The sequence below is a fragment of the Triturus cristatus genome, unplaced genomic scaffold (genome assembly GCF_964204655.1).
Source record: "Triturus cristatus unplaced genomic scaffold, aTriCri1.1 SCAFFOLD_453, whole genome shotgun sequence".
NCBI lineage: Eukaryota > Metazoa > Chordata > Amphibia > Caudata > Salamandridae > Triturus > Triturus cristatus.
This window is the reverse complement of record NW_028187399.1, coordinates 192,701-205,412: the sequence shown is the minus strand read 5'-3', so window position 1 is coordinate 205,412 and position 12,712 is coordinate 192,701.

Sequence of the window (12,712 nt, the reverse complement as noted above, 5' to 3'; positions counted from 1 at the left end):
CCTAACTCAGAAGCATCTGTCTGGACAATGAACTCTTTGGAGTAGTCTGGGCTTTTCAGAATAGGTGCACTGCACATGGCCTGCTTCAGGTCATCAAATGCTTTTTGACAGCTTACTGTCCACTGAACTTTCTTTGGCATTTTCTTGGAGGTCAAGTCATTAAGTGGTGTCACAATGGACCCATAGTTCTTAACTACATAGTTCTGTAGTACCCAGTCAGGCCCAAGAAAGCTCTGACCTGAGTCTGGGTAGTTGGAGGAGTCCAGTCCTTTATGGTCTGGATCTTGCTCTCCAGTGGTTGAACCTGACCCCCACCAACTAGGTGGCCCAGGTATACAACCTTGCTCTGCCCTATCTGGCACTTGGTGGCCTTGATAGTGAGGCCTGCCTTTTGCAGGGCCTCTAAAACATTCCTCAGGTGGATCAGGTGATCCTCCCAGGTGGAGCTAAAGACAGCAATATCATCAAGATCAGCTGCACAATAATCATCCAACCCAGTAAGGACTTGATTCACCAACCTTTGGAAAGTGGCAGGTGCATTCTTCAAACCAAAGGGCATTGCCACAAATTTATAATGTCCTCCTGGGGTCGAGAAAGCAGTTTTGGCCTTTGCATTCTCAGCTAGTCTGATTTGCCAGTAGCCTGCTGTTAGGTCAAATGTGCTCAAAAACTTAGCAGCTGCCAGTCTGTCAATGAGCTCATCTGCCCTAGGTATTTGGTGGGCATCTGTCCTAGTGACAGCATTGAGACCTCTGTAATCCACGCAAAACCTCATCTCTCTCTTACCATCTTGGGTGTGAGGCTTTGGCACAAGGACTACAGGACTAGCCCAAGGGCTCTCTGAAGGTTCAATGACTCCCAGCTCCAACATCTTTTGTACCTCAACTTTTATGCAGTCCCTGACATGGTCAGGTTGCCTGTAGATTTTACTCTTCACAGGCAGACTGTCACCAGTGTCCACCTCATGGGTGCACCAGTTTGTCTGACTTGGGGTCAGAGAGAACATATGTCTGTAGGATTGCAGAACCTGTCTGCAGTCCTGTTGCTGATGGACAGTGAGGCTGTCAGAAAAGACCACACCATCAACTGAGCCATCATCAGGGTTCTGAGTCAACAGGTCTGGGAGAGGGTCACTCTCTTCCTCCTGCCCCTCATCTGTAGCCATGAGTAAGCCCATGTCTGCCCTGTTAACATATGCCTTCAATCTGTTGACATGAAGCACCCTGTGGGGGCTTCTGGGAGTCCCAAGGTCCACCAAGTTGGTGACTTCTCCCTTTTTCTCAACAATAGTGTGGGGTCCAGACCATTTGTCTTGGAGTGCTGCTGGGGCCACTGGCTCCAACACCCACACTTTCTGCCCTGGCTGGTAAACAGTCAGCACAGCCTTTTGGTCAAGCCAAGCTTTTTGGAGTTCTTGGCTTGCCTCAAGGTTTTTAGAAGCCTTCTTCATATACTCTGCCATCCTGGAGCGGAGACCAAGTACATAATCCACTATGTCAAGTTTGGGTTGTCTGAGAGGTCTCTCCCATCCTTCCTTCACCAAACATAGGGGTCCTCTTACAGGATGCCCAAACAAAAGCTCAAAAGGGCTGTAGCCAACCCCCTTTTGTGGGACCTCTCTGTAAGCAAACATAAGGCAGGGTAAAAGGATGTCCCATCTTCGCCTAAGCTTGTCTGGTAAACCTTTTATCATTCCCTTTAGGGTCTTGTTGAATCTCTCAACAAGCCCATTGCACTGTGGGTGATAGGGTGTGGTGAACTTGTAGTTCACACCACACTCCTTCCACATTGCAGTCAAGTATCCTGACATGAAGTTGGCACCTCTGTCAGAAATGACCTCCTTTGGAAAGCCCACTCTGGAGAATACTCCAAGCAGGGCCCTTGCCACAACAGGAGCTGTTGTGGTCCTCAGGGGAATAGCTTCTGGATACCTGGTGGCATGGTCCACTATCACCAGTATAAATCTGTGCCCAGATGCTGTTTGTGGGTCCATTGGTCCTACAATATCTATGCCCACTCTTTCAAAGGGAACCCCCACCACAGGTAGTGGTATGAGGGGGGCCTTTGTGGTGCCACCTGATTTGCCACTGGCTTGGCAGGTGACACAGGAGCGACAAAACTCCTTAGTATCTTCTGACATATGGGGCCAGTGAAAGTGAGGGACAAGCCTGTCCCAAGTCTTGTTCTGGCCTAAATGTCCTGCAAGGGGAATATCATGGGCCAAGGTAAGAAGGAAGCCTCTGAACTTCAGTGGTATGACCAACCTCCTGGATGCACCAGGCTTGGGGTCTCTAGCCTCTGAGTATAGTAGCCCTTCATCCCAATACACTCTATGGGTACCTTGAGCATTCCCTGCAGCCTCAGCAGCAGCCAGCTGTCTGAGGGGTTCAAGAGAGGGGCAGTCTAATTGAGCCTGCCTCAGATCTGCCCTTGAAGGTCCCCCTGTCCCAAGAAACTCAACCTGATCAGGTTCAAGTTCTTCTAGGACAGTTCCTTCAGGGCTCTCAGAATCATCCTCCTGGGAGGGCTGATCCACCACCTGAGGCAGGGGGGAAGGCACAGCCTTAACCCTACTGCTCTTTCTCTTGGGTTGTGACTGGTCCATAGTTTCAGGATCCAGCACTTGTTCAATGGTGCACTTTTTGTTTTGGCCTGTGACCTGGTCACAGCAAGGAGATGTGCATCAATCCCCAGCATTTCTGCATGGGTCCTATACTCCACTTCAGACCAAACTGAAGTTTCAAGATCATTGCCCAGTAAACACTCTACAGGAAGGTCTGAACTAACAACAACTTTCTTGAGGCCAGTTACCCCTCCCCAGGAGAAGTTAACAATAGCCACACTATGGGAGGTAGTGGCATTGCTAGCGTTGGTCACTAGGTAATTCTCACCTAGTATGATCTGTCCAGGGTCCACAAAGGCAGGTGTCACCATTGTGACACTAGCCCCAGTGTCCCTGTAGGTCTGAGCCATTCTTTGGTTGATAAAAGGAGTCTGTCTGTACTTGCCCAGGTTACTGGGGCCTACAGTAGAGGACAAAGCTAAGTCCCAATCACAGATCAGAACAGCCTGAGTAGGTATTCTGACTAGGCCATAATCCTCCTCAGTTCCCAGGGTTAACCCTACTACACCCTTTTGCTGGGAACCACCACTTACAGCTGGACTAGGGGGTACAGTTGCCTTAGGGGCAATGGTGGCTGGGGGCTTATCCTTTTTGGTGCACTCACTAAACCAATGTGAGTTGGACTTACAATAGTTGCACCATGGTTTCTTTTGGCCATCTTTCTTTTTATCCTTTTTGGGACCACCCTCCCCCTGAGCCTTTGGGGGCCTGGTGAAGACTTCTGGTCTTTTTGTTTCTGATCATTACCCTTCTGGTCTGCCTTTTTCTGATCACTGCCCTGGTTCTGGTTTTTCTGCTTAACTCTAGTCCTGACCCATCTATCTGCCTTCTTTCCCAATTCTTGGGGAGAAGTCAGATCAGAATCAATCAGGTGTTGATGCAGTAGCTGGTTTTGACAGTTGTTAAGGATTTGCTCTCTCATGATCAAATTATACAATCCTGTATAGTCCTTAACCTTACTTCCCATTAGCCAGCCTTCCAGAGCCTTAGTGGCACAATCTACAAAGTCAGTCCAGTCCTGAGTCTGTGTCTTCTTGGTATCCCTGAACAACAACCTGTATTGTTCAGTGGTTAGGCCAAACCCATCAATTGGCTCCTCCATTAGGGGAGAGGTGCAACATCTGTCCAACCCCGAGCCTTCGCGCTAGGGTTCCCGCCTGCCCACGCAGGGCTCCGTGGCTGCAGGGCACCATGGCTGCAGGGCTCCGGGGCTGCAGGGCTCCAGGGCTGCAGGGCTCTGGGCCTGCAGGGCTCCGGGGCTGCAGGGCTCCGGGGCTGCAGGGCTCTGGGCCTGCAGGGCTCCGGGGCTGCAGGGCTCCGGGCCTGCAGGGCTCCGGGGCTGCAGGGCTCCGGGTCTGCAGGGCTCCGGGCCTGCAGGGCTCCGGGCCTGCAGGGCTCCGGGCTCCAGGGCTCCGGGCTGAAGGGCTCCAGGGCTGCAGGGCTATGGGGCTGCAGGCCTCAGTGGCTGCAGGGCTCCGGGGCTGCAGGGCTCCGGGCCTGCAGGGCTCCGGGCCTGCAGGGCTCCAGGGCTCCGGGCTGAAGGGCTCCAGGGCTGCAGGGCTTTGGGGCTGCAGGCCTCGGTGGACGCCCGGGGGACCCATGGAGCCCGTCCTGGGCACTTTGCCTCGCCGCAGGCTGGAGGAGGGAGCACCGGACGCCCCGGGGAAGTGTCGTCCGGGCTTGGCCCATCTGGTCCCCGCCTGAGAACCGCCATCCCCGGGAGGGGTGTCCCGGCATACCCTGCCCCTACTAATCCGGAGGAAGGCTACCCACTTTTCTTGTAACCCTCGCGCTCCGAGTGACGGAGGGGACCCTAGGCGCGGACGCGCCCGGCCTCCTGGAGCCCTGGCTGGGATCCGCGAGGCGAATGGACCCTCATCGGGACTTCCAGGCTGGCCCGGCCATCTGGTCACCCCATTGGAAAGCATTGCGCGAGACCAGATGGCCGAGGGGAGAGGTGCAACATCTGTCCAACCCCGAGCCTTCGCGCTAGGGTTCCCGCCTGCCCACGCAGGGCTCCGTGGCTGCAGGGCTCCGAGGCTGCAGGGCACCAGGGCTGCAGGGCTCCAGGGCTGCAGGGCCCTGGGCCTGCAGGGCTCCGGGCCTGCAGGGCTCCGGGGCTGCAGGGCTCCGGGGCTGCAGGGCTCCGGGCCTGCAGGGCTCCGGGGCTGCAGGGCTCTGGGCCTGCAGGGCTCCGGGGCTGCAGGGCTCCGGGCCTGCAGGGCTCCGGGCCTGCAGGGCTCCAGGGCTCCGGGGCTCCGGGCTGAAGGGCTCCAGGGCTGCAGGGCTTTGGGGCTGCAGGCCTCGGTGGCTGCAGGGCTCCAGAGCTGCAGGGCTCCGGGCCTGCAGGGCTCCGGGGCTGCAGGGCTCCGGGGCTGCAGGGCTCCGGGCCGGCAGGGCTCCAGGGCTCCGGGCTGAAGGGCTCCAGGGCTGCAGGGTTTTGGGGCTGCAGGCCTCGGTGGACGCCCGGGGGACCCATGGAGGCCGTCATGGGCACTTTGCCTCGCCGCGAGCTGGAGGAGGGAGCACCGGACGCCCCGGGGAAGTGTCGTCCGGGCTTGGCCCATCTGGTCCCCGCCTGAGAACCGCCATCCCACGGAGGGGTGTCCCGGCATACCCTGCCCCTACTAATCCGGAGGAAGGCTACCCACTTTTCGTGTAACCCTCACGCTCCGAGTGACGGAGGGGACCCTAGGCGCGGACGCGCCCGGCCTCCTGGAGCCTTGGCTGGGATCCGCGAGGCGAATAGACCCTCATCGGGACTTCCAGGCTGGCCCGGCCATCTGGTCGCCCCATAGGAAAGCATTGCGCGCGACCAGATGGCCGAGGGGAGAGGTGCAACATCTGTCCAACCCCGAGCCTTCGCGCTAGGGTTCCCGCCTGCCCACGCAGGGCTCCGTGGCGCAGAGCTCCGTGGCTGCAGGGCTGCAGGGCTCTGGGCCTGCAGGGCTCCGGGGCTGCAGGGCTCCGGGGCTGCAGGACTCCGGGCCTGCAGGGCTCCGGGGCTGCAGGGCTCCGGGCCTGCAGGGCTCCGGGCCTGCAGGGCTCCAGGGCTCCAGGGCTCCAGGCTCAAGGGCTCCAGGGCTGCAGGGCTCTGGGCCTGCAGGGCTACGGGGCTGCAGGGCTCCGGGCCTGCAGGGCTCCGGGCCTGCAGGGCTGCAGGGCTCCAGGCTGAAGGGCTCCAGGGCTGCAGGGCTTTGGGCTGCAGGCCTCGGAGGACGCCCGGGGGACCCATGGAGCCCGTCCTGGGCACTTTGCCTCGCCGCGGGCTGGAGGAGGGAGCACCGGACGCCCCGGGGAAGTGTCGTCCGGGCTTGGCCCATCTGGTCCCCGCCTGAGAACCGCCATCCCCGGGAGGGGTGTCCCGGCATACCCTGCCCCTACTAATCCGGAGGAAGGCTACCCACTTTTCTTGTAACCCTCGCGCTCCGAGTGACGGAGGGGACCCTAGGCGCGGACGCGCCCGGCCTCCTAGAGCCCTGGCTGGGATCCGCGAGGCGAATGGACCCTCATCGGGACTTCCAGGCTGGCCCGGCCATCTGGTCGCCCCATTGGAAAGCATTCCGCGCGACCAGATGGCCGAGGGGAGAGGTGCAACATCTGTCCAACCCGAGCCTTCGCGCTAGGGTTCCCGCCTGCCCACGCAGGGCTCCGTGGCTGCAGGGCTCCGTGGCTGCAGGGCTCCGGGGCTGCAGGGCTCCAGGGCTGCAGGGCTCTGGGCCTGCAGGGCTCCGGGCCTGCAGGGCTCCGGTGCTACAGGGCTCCGGGGCTGCAGGGCTCTGGGCCTGCAGGGCTCTGGGGCTGCAGGGATCCGGGCCTGCAGGGCTCCGGGGCTGCAGGGCTCCGGGCCTGCAGGGCTCCGGGCCTGCAGGGCTCCAGGGCTCCAGGGCTCCGGGCTGAAGGGCTCCAGGGCTGCAGGGCTTTGGGGCTGCAGGCCTCGGTGGCTGCAGGGCTCCGGGGCTGCAGGGCTCCGGGCCTGCAGGGCTCCGGGGCTGCAGGGCTACGGGGCTGCAGGGCTCCGGGCCTGCAGGGCTCCAGGGCTCTGGGCTGAATGGCTCCATGGCTGCAGGGTTTGGGGCTGCAGGCCTCGGTGGACGCCCGGGGGACCCATGGAGCCCGTCCTGGGCACTTTGCCTCGCCGCGGGCTGGAGGAGGGAGCACCGGACGCCCCGGGGAAGTGTCGTCAGGGCTTGGCCCATCTGGTCCCCGCCTGAGAACCGCCATCCCCGGGAGGGGTGTCCCGGCATACGCTGCCCCTACTAATCCGGAGGTAGGCTAGCCACTTTTCCTGCAACCCTCGCGCTCCGAGTGATGGAGGGGACCCTAGGCGCGGACGCGCCCGGCCTCCTGGAGCCCTGGCTGGGATCCGCAAGGCGAATGGACCCTCATCGGGATTTCCAGGCTGGCCCGGCCATCTGGTCGCCCCATTGGAAAGCATTGCGGGCGACCAGATGGCCGAGGGGAGAGGTGCAACATCTGTCCAACCCCGAGCCTTCGCGCTAGGGTTCCCGCCTGCCCACGCAGGGCTCCGTGGCTGCAGGGCACCGTGGCTGCAGGGCTCCGGGGCTGCAGGGCTCCAGGGCTGCAGGGCTCTGGGCCTGCAGGGCTCTGGGCCTGCAGGGCTCCGGGGCTGCAGGGCTCCGGGGCTGCAGGGCTCTGGGCCTGCAGGGCTCCGGGGCTGCAGGGCTCCGGGCCTGCAGGGCTCCGGGGCTGCAGGGCTCCGGGCCTGCAGGGCTCCGGGCCTGCAGGGCTCCAGAGCTCCGGGCTGAAGGGCTCCAGGGCTGCAGGGCTTTGGGGCTGCAGGCCTCGGTGGACGCTTGGGGGACCCATGGAGCCCGTCCTGGGCACTTTGCCTCACCGCGGGCTGGTGGAGGGAGCACCGGACGCCCCAGGGAAGTGTCGTCCGGGCTTGGCCCATCTGGTCCCCGCCTGAGAACCGCCATCCCCGGGAGGGGTGTCCCGGCATACCCTGCCCCTACTAATCCGGAGGAAGGCTACCCACTTTTCTTGTAACCCTCGCGCTCCTAGTGACGGAGGGGACCCTAGGCGCGGACGCGCCCGGCCTCCTGGAGCCCTGGCTGGGATCCGCGAGGCGAATGGACCCTCATCGGGACTTCCAGGCTGGCCCGGCCATCTGGTCGCCCCATTGGAAAGCATTGTGCGCGACCAGATGGCCGAGGGGAGAGGAGCAACATCTGTCCAACCCCGAGCCTTCGCGCTAGGGTTCCCGCCTGCCCACGCAGGGCTCCGTGGCTGCAGGGCTCCGTGGCTGCAGGGCTCCAGGGCAGCAGGGCTCCGGGCCTGCAGGGCTCTGGGCCTGCAGGGCTCCGGGGCTGCAGGGCTCCGGGGCTGCAGGGCTCCGGGCCTGCAGGGCTCCGGGCCTGCAGGGCTCCGGGCCTGCAGGGCTCCAGGGCTCCGGGCTGAAGGGCTCCAGGGTTGCAGGGCTCCGGGGCTGCAGGCCTCGGTGGACGCCCGGGGGACCCATGGAGCCCGTCCTGGGCACTTTGCCTCGCCGCGGGCTGGAGGAGGGAGCACTGGACGCTCCGGGGAAGTGTCGTCCGGGCTTGGCCCATCTGGTCCCCGCCTGAGAACCGCCATCCCCGGGAGGGGTGTCCCGGCATACCCTGCCCCTACTAATCTGGAGGAAGGCTACCCACTTTTCTTGTAACCCTCGCGCTCCGAGTGATGGAGGGGACCCTAGGCGCGGACGCGCACGGCCTCCTGGAGCCCTGGCTGGGATCCGCGAGGCGAATGGACCCTCATCGGGACTTCCAGGCTGGCCCGGCCATCTGGTCGCCCCATTGGAAAGCATTGCGCGTGACCAGATGGCCAAGGGGAGAGGTGCAACATCTGTCCAACCCCGAGCCTTCGCGCTAGGGTTCCCGCCTGCCCACACAGGGCTCCGTGGCTGCAGGGCTCCGTGGCTGCAGGGCTCCAGGGCTGCAGGGCTCTGGGCCTGCAGGGCTCCGGGCCTGCAGGGCTCCGGGCCTGCAGGGCTCCAGGGCTCCAGGGCTCCGGGCTGAAGGGCTCCAGGGCTGCAGGGCTCTGGGCCTGCAGGGCTCCGGGCCTGCAGGGCTCCGGGGCTGCAGGGCTCCGGGGCTGCAGGGCTCTGGGCCTGCAGTGCTCCGGGGCTGCACGGCTCCGGGCCTGCAGGGCTCCGGGGCTGCAGGGCTCCGGGCCTGCAGGGCCCTGGGCCTGCAGGGCTCCAGGGCTCCGGGCTGAAGGGCTCCAGGGCTGCAGGGCTTTGGGGCTGCAGGCCTCGGTGGCTGCAGGGCTCCGGGGCTGCAGGGCTCCGGGCCTGCAGGGCTCCGGGGCTGCAGGGCTCCGGGGCTGCAGGGCTCCGGGCTCCAGGGCTCCAGGGCTCCAGGGCTCCGGGCTGAAGGGCTCCAGGGCTGCAGGGCTTTGGGGCTGCAGGCCTCGGTGGCTGCAGGGCTCCGGGGCTGCAGGGCTCCAGGCCTGCAGGGCTCCGGGGCTGCAGGGCTCCGGGGCTGCAGGGCTCCGGGGCTGCAAGGCTCCGGGCCTGCAGGGCTCCGGGCCTGCAGGGCTCTAGGGCTCCGGGCTGAAGGGCTCCAGGGCTGCAGGGCTTTGGGGCTGCAGGCCTCGGTGGACGCCCGGGGGACCCATGGAGCCCGTCCTGGGCACTTTGTCTCGCCGCGGGCTGGAGGAGGGAGCACCGGACGCCCCGGGGAAGTGTCATCCGGGCTTGGCCCATCTGGTCCCCGCCTGAGAACCACCATCCCCGGGAGGGGTGTCCCGGCATACCCTGCCCCTACTAATCCGGAGGAAGGCTACCCACCTTTCTGGTAACCCTCGCGCTCCGAGTGACGGAGTGGACCCTAGGCGCGGACGCGCCCGGCCTCCTGGAGCCCTGACTGGGATCCGGGAGTCAAATGAGCCCTCATCGGGACTTCCAGGCTGGCCCGGACATCTGGTCGCCCCATTGGAAAGCATTGCATGTGACCAGATGGCCAAGGGAAAGGTGCGACCAGATGGCCGGGACCGAAAGGACTCCCAGCTGCCCACACCGAGCCATAGCGGTAGGTCTCCCGCCTGCCCTTGCAGGGCTCCGGGGCTCTGCACCAGAGTCCCTTGTCCCAGGCAGATGGACACTTGGCAGGCCGCAGGACGTGGGATCCCAGACCCTGACCAAAAATCAGGATGCCCGGGGCCGGTCCCTGCTTCTCAACGCAGCCAGGCCGGGGAGATAGGGGAGCCTGCCCAAGCACGAGGGACCCCAGTCCCGGGCACACGGTCCCTCAGGTTGTGCGCTCGTTTTCCACAAATTGTTTTCAAAATTCCGAGAAGAGGCATTCCGCAAATTCCGCCCAGCCCTAACCAAACTCCTACTTCCGCAAGGAAAAGACTTAGCCAGCCACACACCCACCTGGCCCGGTCCCTGCTTCTGATCCCAGCCAGGTCTGGGGAGCCTCCTTAGGCCCGATGGACCCCGTCACGGGCACCCGGACCCTCACCAGGCCACAGGACGGGTGCTCCCGCACCACACGGTCGTATAGGGGTGGGCGGAAAATTCCGTTCCACCAGCGTAGAATAAAAAAGCAAGCCACCCCGGCTCACGGGCCCGGTCCTTGCTTCTGAAAGCAGCCAGGCCGGGGAGAGCCTCCCTGGGCCCCGGTGGACCCCTGTCTCCAGCGCCCGGACCCTCGGCTGGATTGCAGGACGGGGGGCTCCCGCACCCCGGGCCCTGCCGGACGGAGCACGAGCCCCGGGCCCGGTCCCAGCTTCAGACCCCTAGCCAGGCCGGGGAGAGCCTCCCCGGGCCCCGGAGGGCACCCTTTCCCCAGCGCACGGACCCTCAGCTGGCTTGCAGGACGGGGGGCTTCCGCACCCTGGGACACTGGGAAGGAGCACAAGCCCCGGGTCCGGGCTCAGCTTCCCAACCCTAGCCAGGCTGGGGAGAGCCTCCCCTGGCCACGGTGGACACCCTTCCCCAGCGCACGGACCCTCGGCTGGCTTACAGGACGGGGGCAACATCTGTCCAACCCCGAGCCTTCGCGCTAGGGTTCCCGCCTGCCCACGCAGGGCTCCGTGGCTGCAGGGCTCCGTGGCTGCAGGCGAATGGACCCTCATCGGGACTTCCAGGCTGGCCTGGCCATCTGGTCGCCCCATTGGAAAGCATTGCGCGCGACCAGATGGCCGAGGGGAGAGGTGCAACATCTGTCCAACCCCGAGCCTTCGCGCTAGGGTTCCCGCCTGCCCACGCAGGGCTCCGTGGCTGCAGGGCTCCGTGGCTGCAGTGCTCCGGGGCTGCAGGGCTCCAGGGCTGCAGGGCTCCGGGGCTGCAGGGGTCTGGGCCTGCAGGGCTCTGGGCCTGCAGGGCTCCGGGGCTGCAGGGCTCCGGGGCTGCAGGGCTCTGGGCCTGCAGGGCTCCAGGCCTGAAGGGCTCCGGGGCTGCATGGCTCCAGGGCTGCAGGGCTCTGGGCCTGCAGGGCTCCAGGGCTGCAGGGCTCCGGGGCTGCAGGGCTCCGGGCCTGCAGGGCTCCGGGCCTGCAGGGCTTCAGGGCTCCAGGGCTCCGGGCTGAAGGGCTCCAGGGCTGCAGGGCTTTGGGGCTGCAGGCCTCGGTGGCTGCAGGGCTCCGGGGCTGCAGGGCTCCGGGGCTGCAGGGCTCCGGGGCTGCAGGGCTCCGGGCCTGCAGGGCTCCGGGCCTGCAGGGCTCCAGGGCTCTGGGCTGAAGGGCTCCAGGGCTGCAGGGCTTTGGGGCTGCAGGCCTCGGTAGACGCCCGGGGGACCCATGGAGCCCGTCCTGGGCACTTTGTCTCGTCGCGGGCTGGAGGAGGGAGCACCGGACGCCCCGGGGAAGTGTCGTCCGGGCTTGGCCCATCTGGTCCCCGCCTGAGAACCGCAATCCCCAGGAGGGGTGTCCCGGCATACCCTGCCCCTACTAATCCGGAGGAAGGCTACCCACCTTTCTTGTAACCCTCGCGCTCCGAGTGACGGAGGGGACCCTAGGCGCGGACGCGCCCGGCCTCCTGGAGCCCTGACTGGGATCCGGGAGTCAAATGAGCCCTCATCGGGACTTCCAGGCTGGCCCGGACATCTGGTCGCCCCATTGGAAAGCATTGCATGTGACCAGATGGCCGAGGGAAAGGTGCGACCAGATGGCCGGGACCGAAAGGACTCCCAGCTGCCCACACCGAGCCATAGCGGTAGGGCTCCCGCCTGCCCTTGCAGGGCTCCGGGGCTCTGCACCAGGGTCCCTTGTCCCGGGCAGATGGACACTTGGCAGGCCGCAGGACGTGGGATCCCAGGCCCTGACCAAAAATCAGGAGGCCCGGGGCCGGTCCCTGCTTCTCAACGCAGCCAGGCCGGGGAGATAGGGGAGCCTGCCCAAGCACGAGGGACCCCAGTCCCGGGCACACGGTCCCTCAGGTTGTGCGCTCGTTTTCCACAATTTTTTTTCAAAATTCCGAGAAGAGGCATTCCGCAAATTCCGCCCAGCCCTAACCAAACTCCTACTTCCGCAAGGAAAAGACTTAGCCAGCCACACACCCACCTGGCCCGGTCCCTGCTTCTGATCCCAGCCAGGTCTGGGGAGCCTCCCTTGGCCCGATGGACCCCGTCATGGGCACCCGGACCCTCACCAGGCCGCAGGACGGGTGCTCCCGCACCACACGGTCGTATAGGGGTGGGCGTAAAATTCCGTTCCGCCAGCGTAGAATAAAAAAGCAAGCCACCCAGGCTCACGGGCCCGGTCCTTGCTTCTGAAAGCAGCCAGGCCGGGGAGAGCCTCCCTGGGCCCCGGGGGACCCCTGTCTCCAGCGCCCGGACCCTCGGCTGGCTTGCAGGACGGGGGGCTCCCGCACCCCGGGCCCTGCCGGACGGAGCACGAGCCCCGGGCCCGGTCCCAGCTTCAGACCCCTAGCCAGGCCGGGGAGAGCCTCCCCGGGCCCCGGAGGGCACCCTTTCCCCAGCGCACAGACCCTCGGCTGGCTTGCAGGACGGGGGGCTCCCGCACCCTGGGACACTGGGAAGGAGCACAAGCCCCGGGTCCGGGCCCAGCTTCCGAACCCTAGCCAGGCTGGGGAGAGCCTCCCCTGGCCACGGTGGACACCCTTCCCCAGCGCACGGAC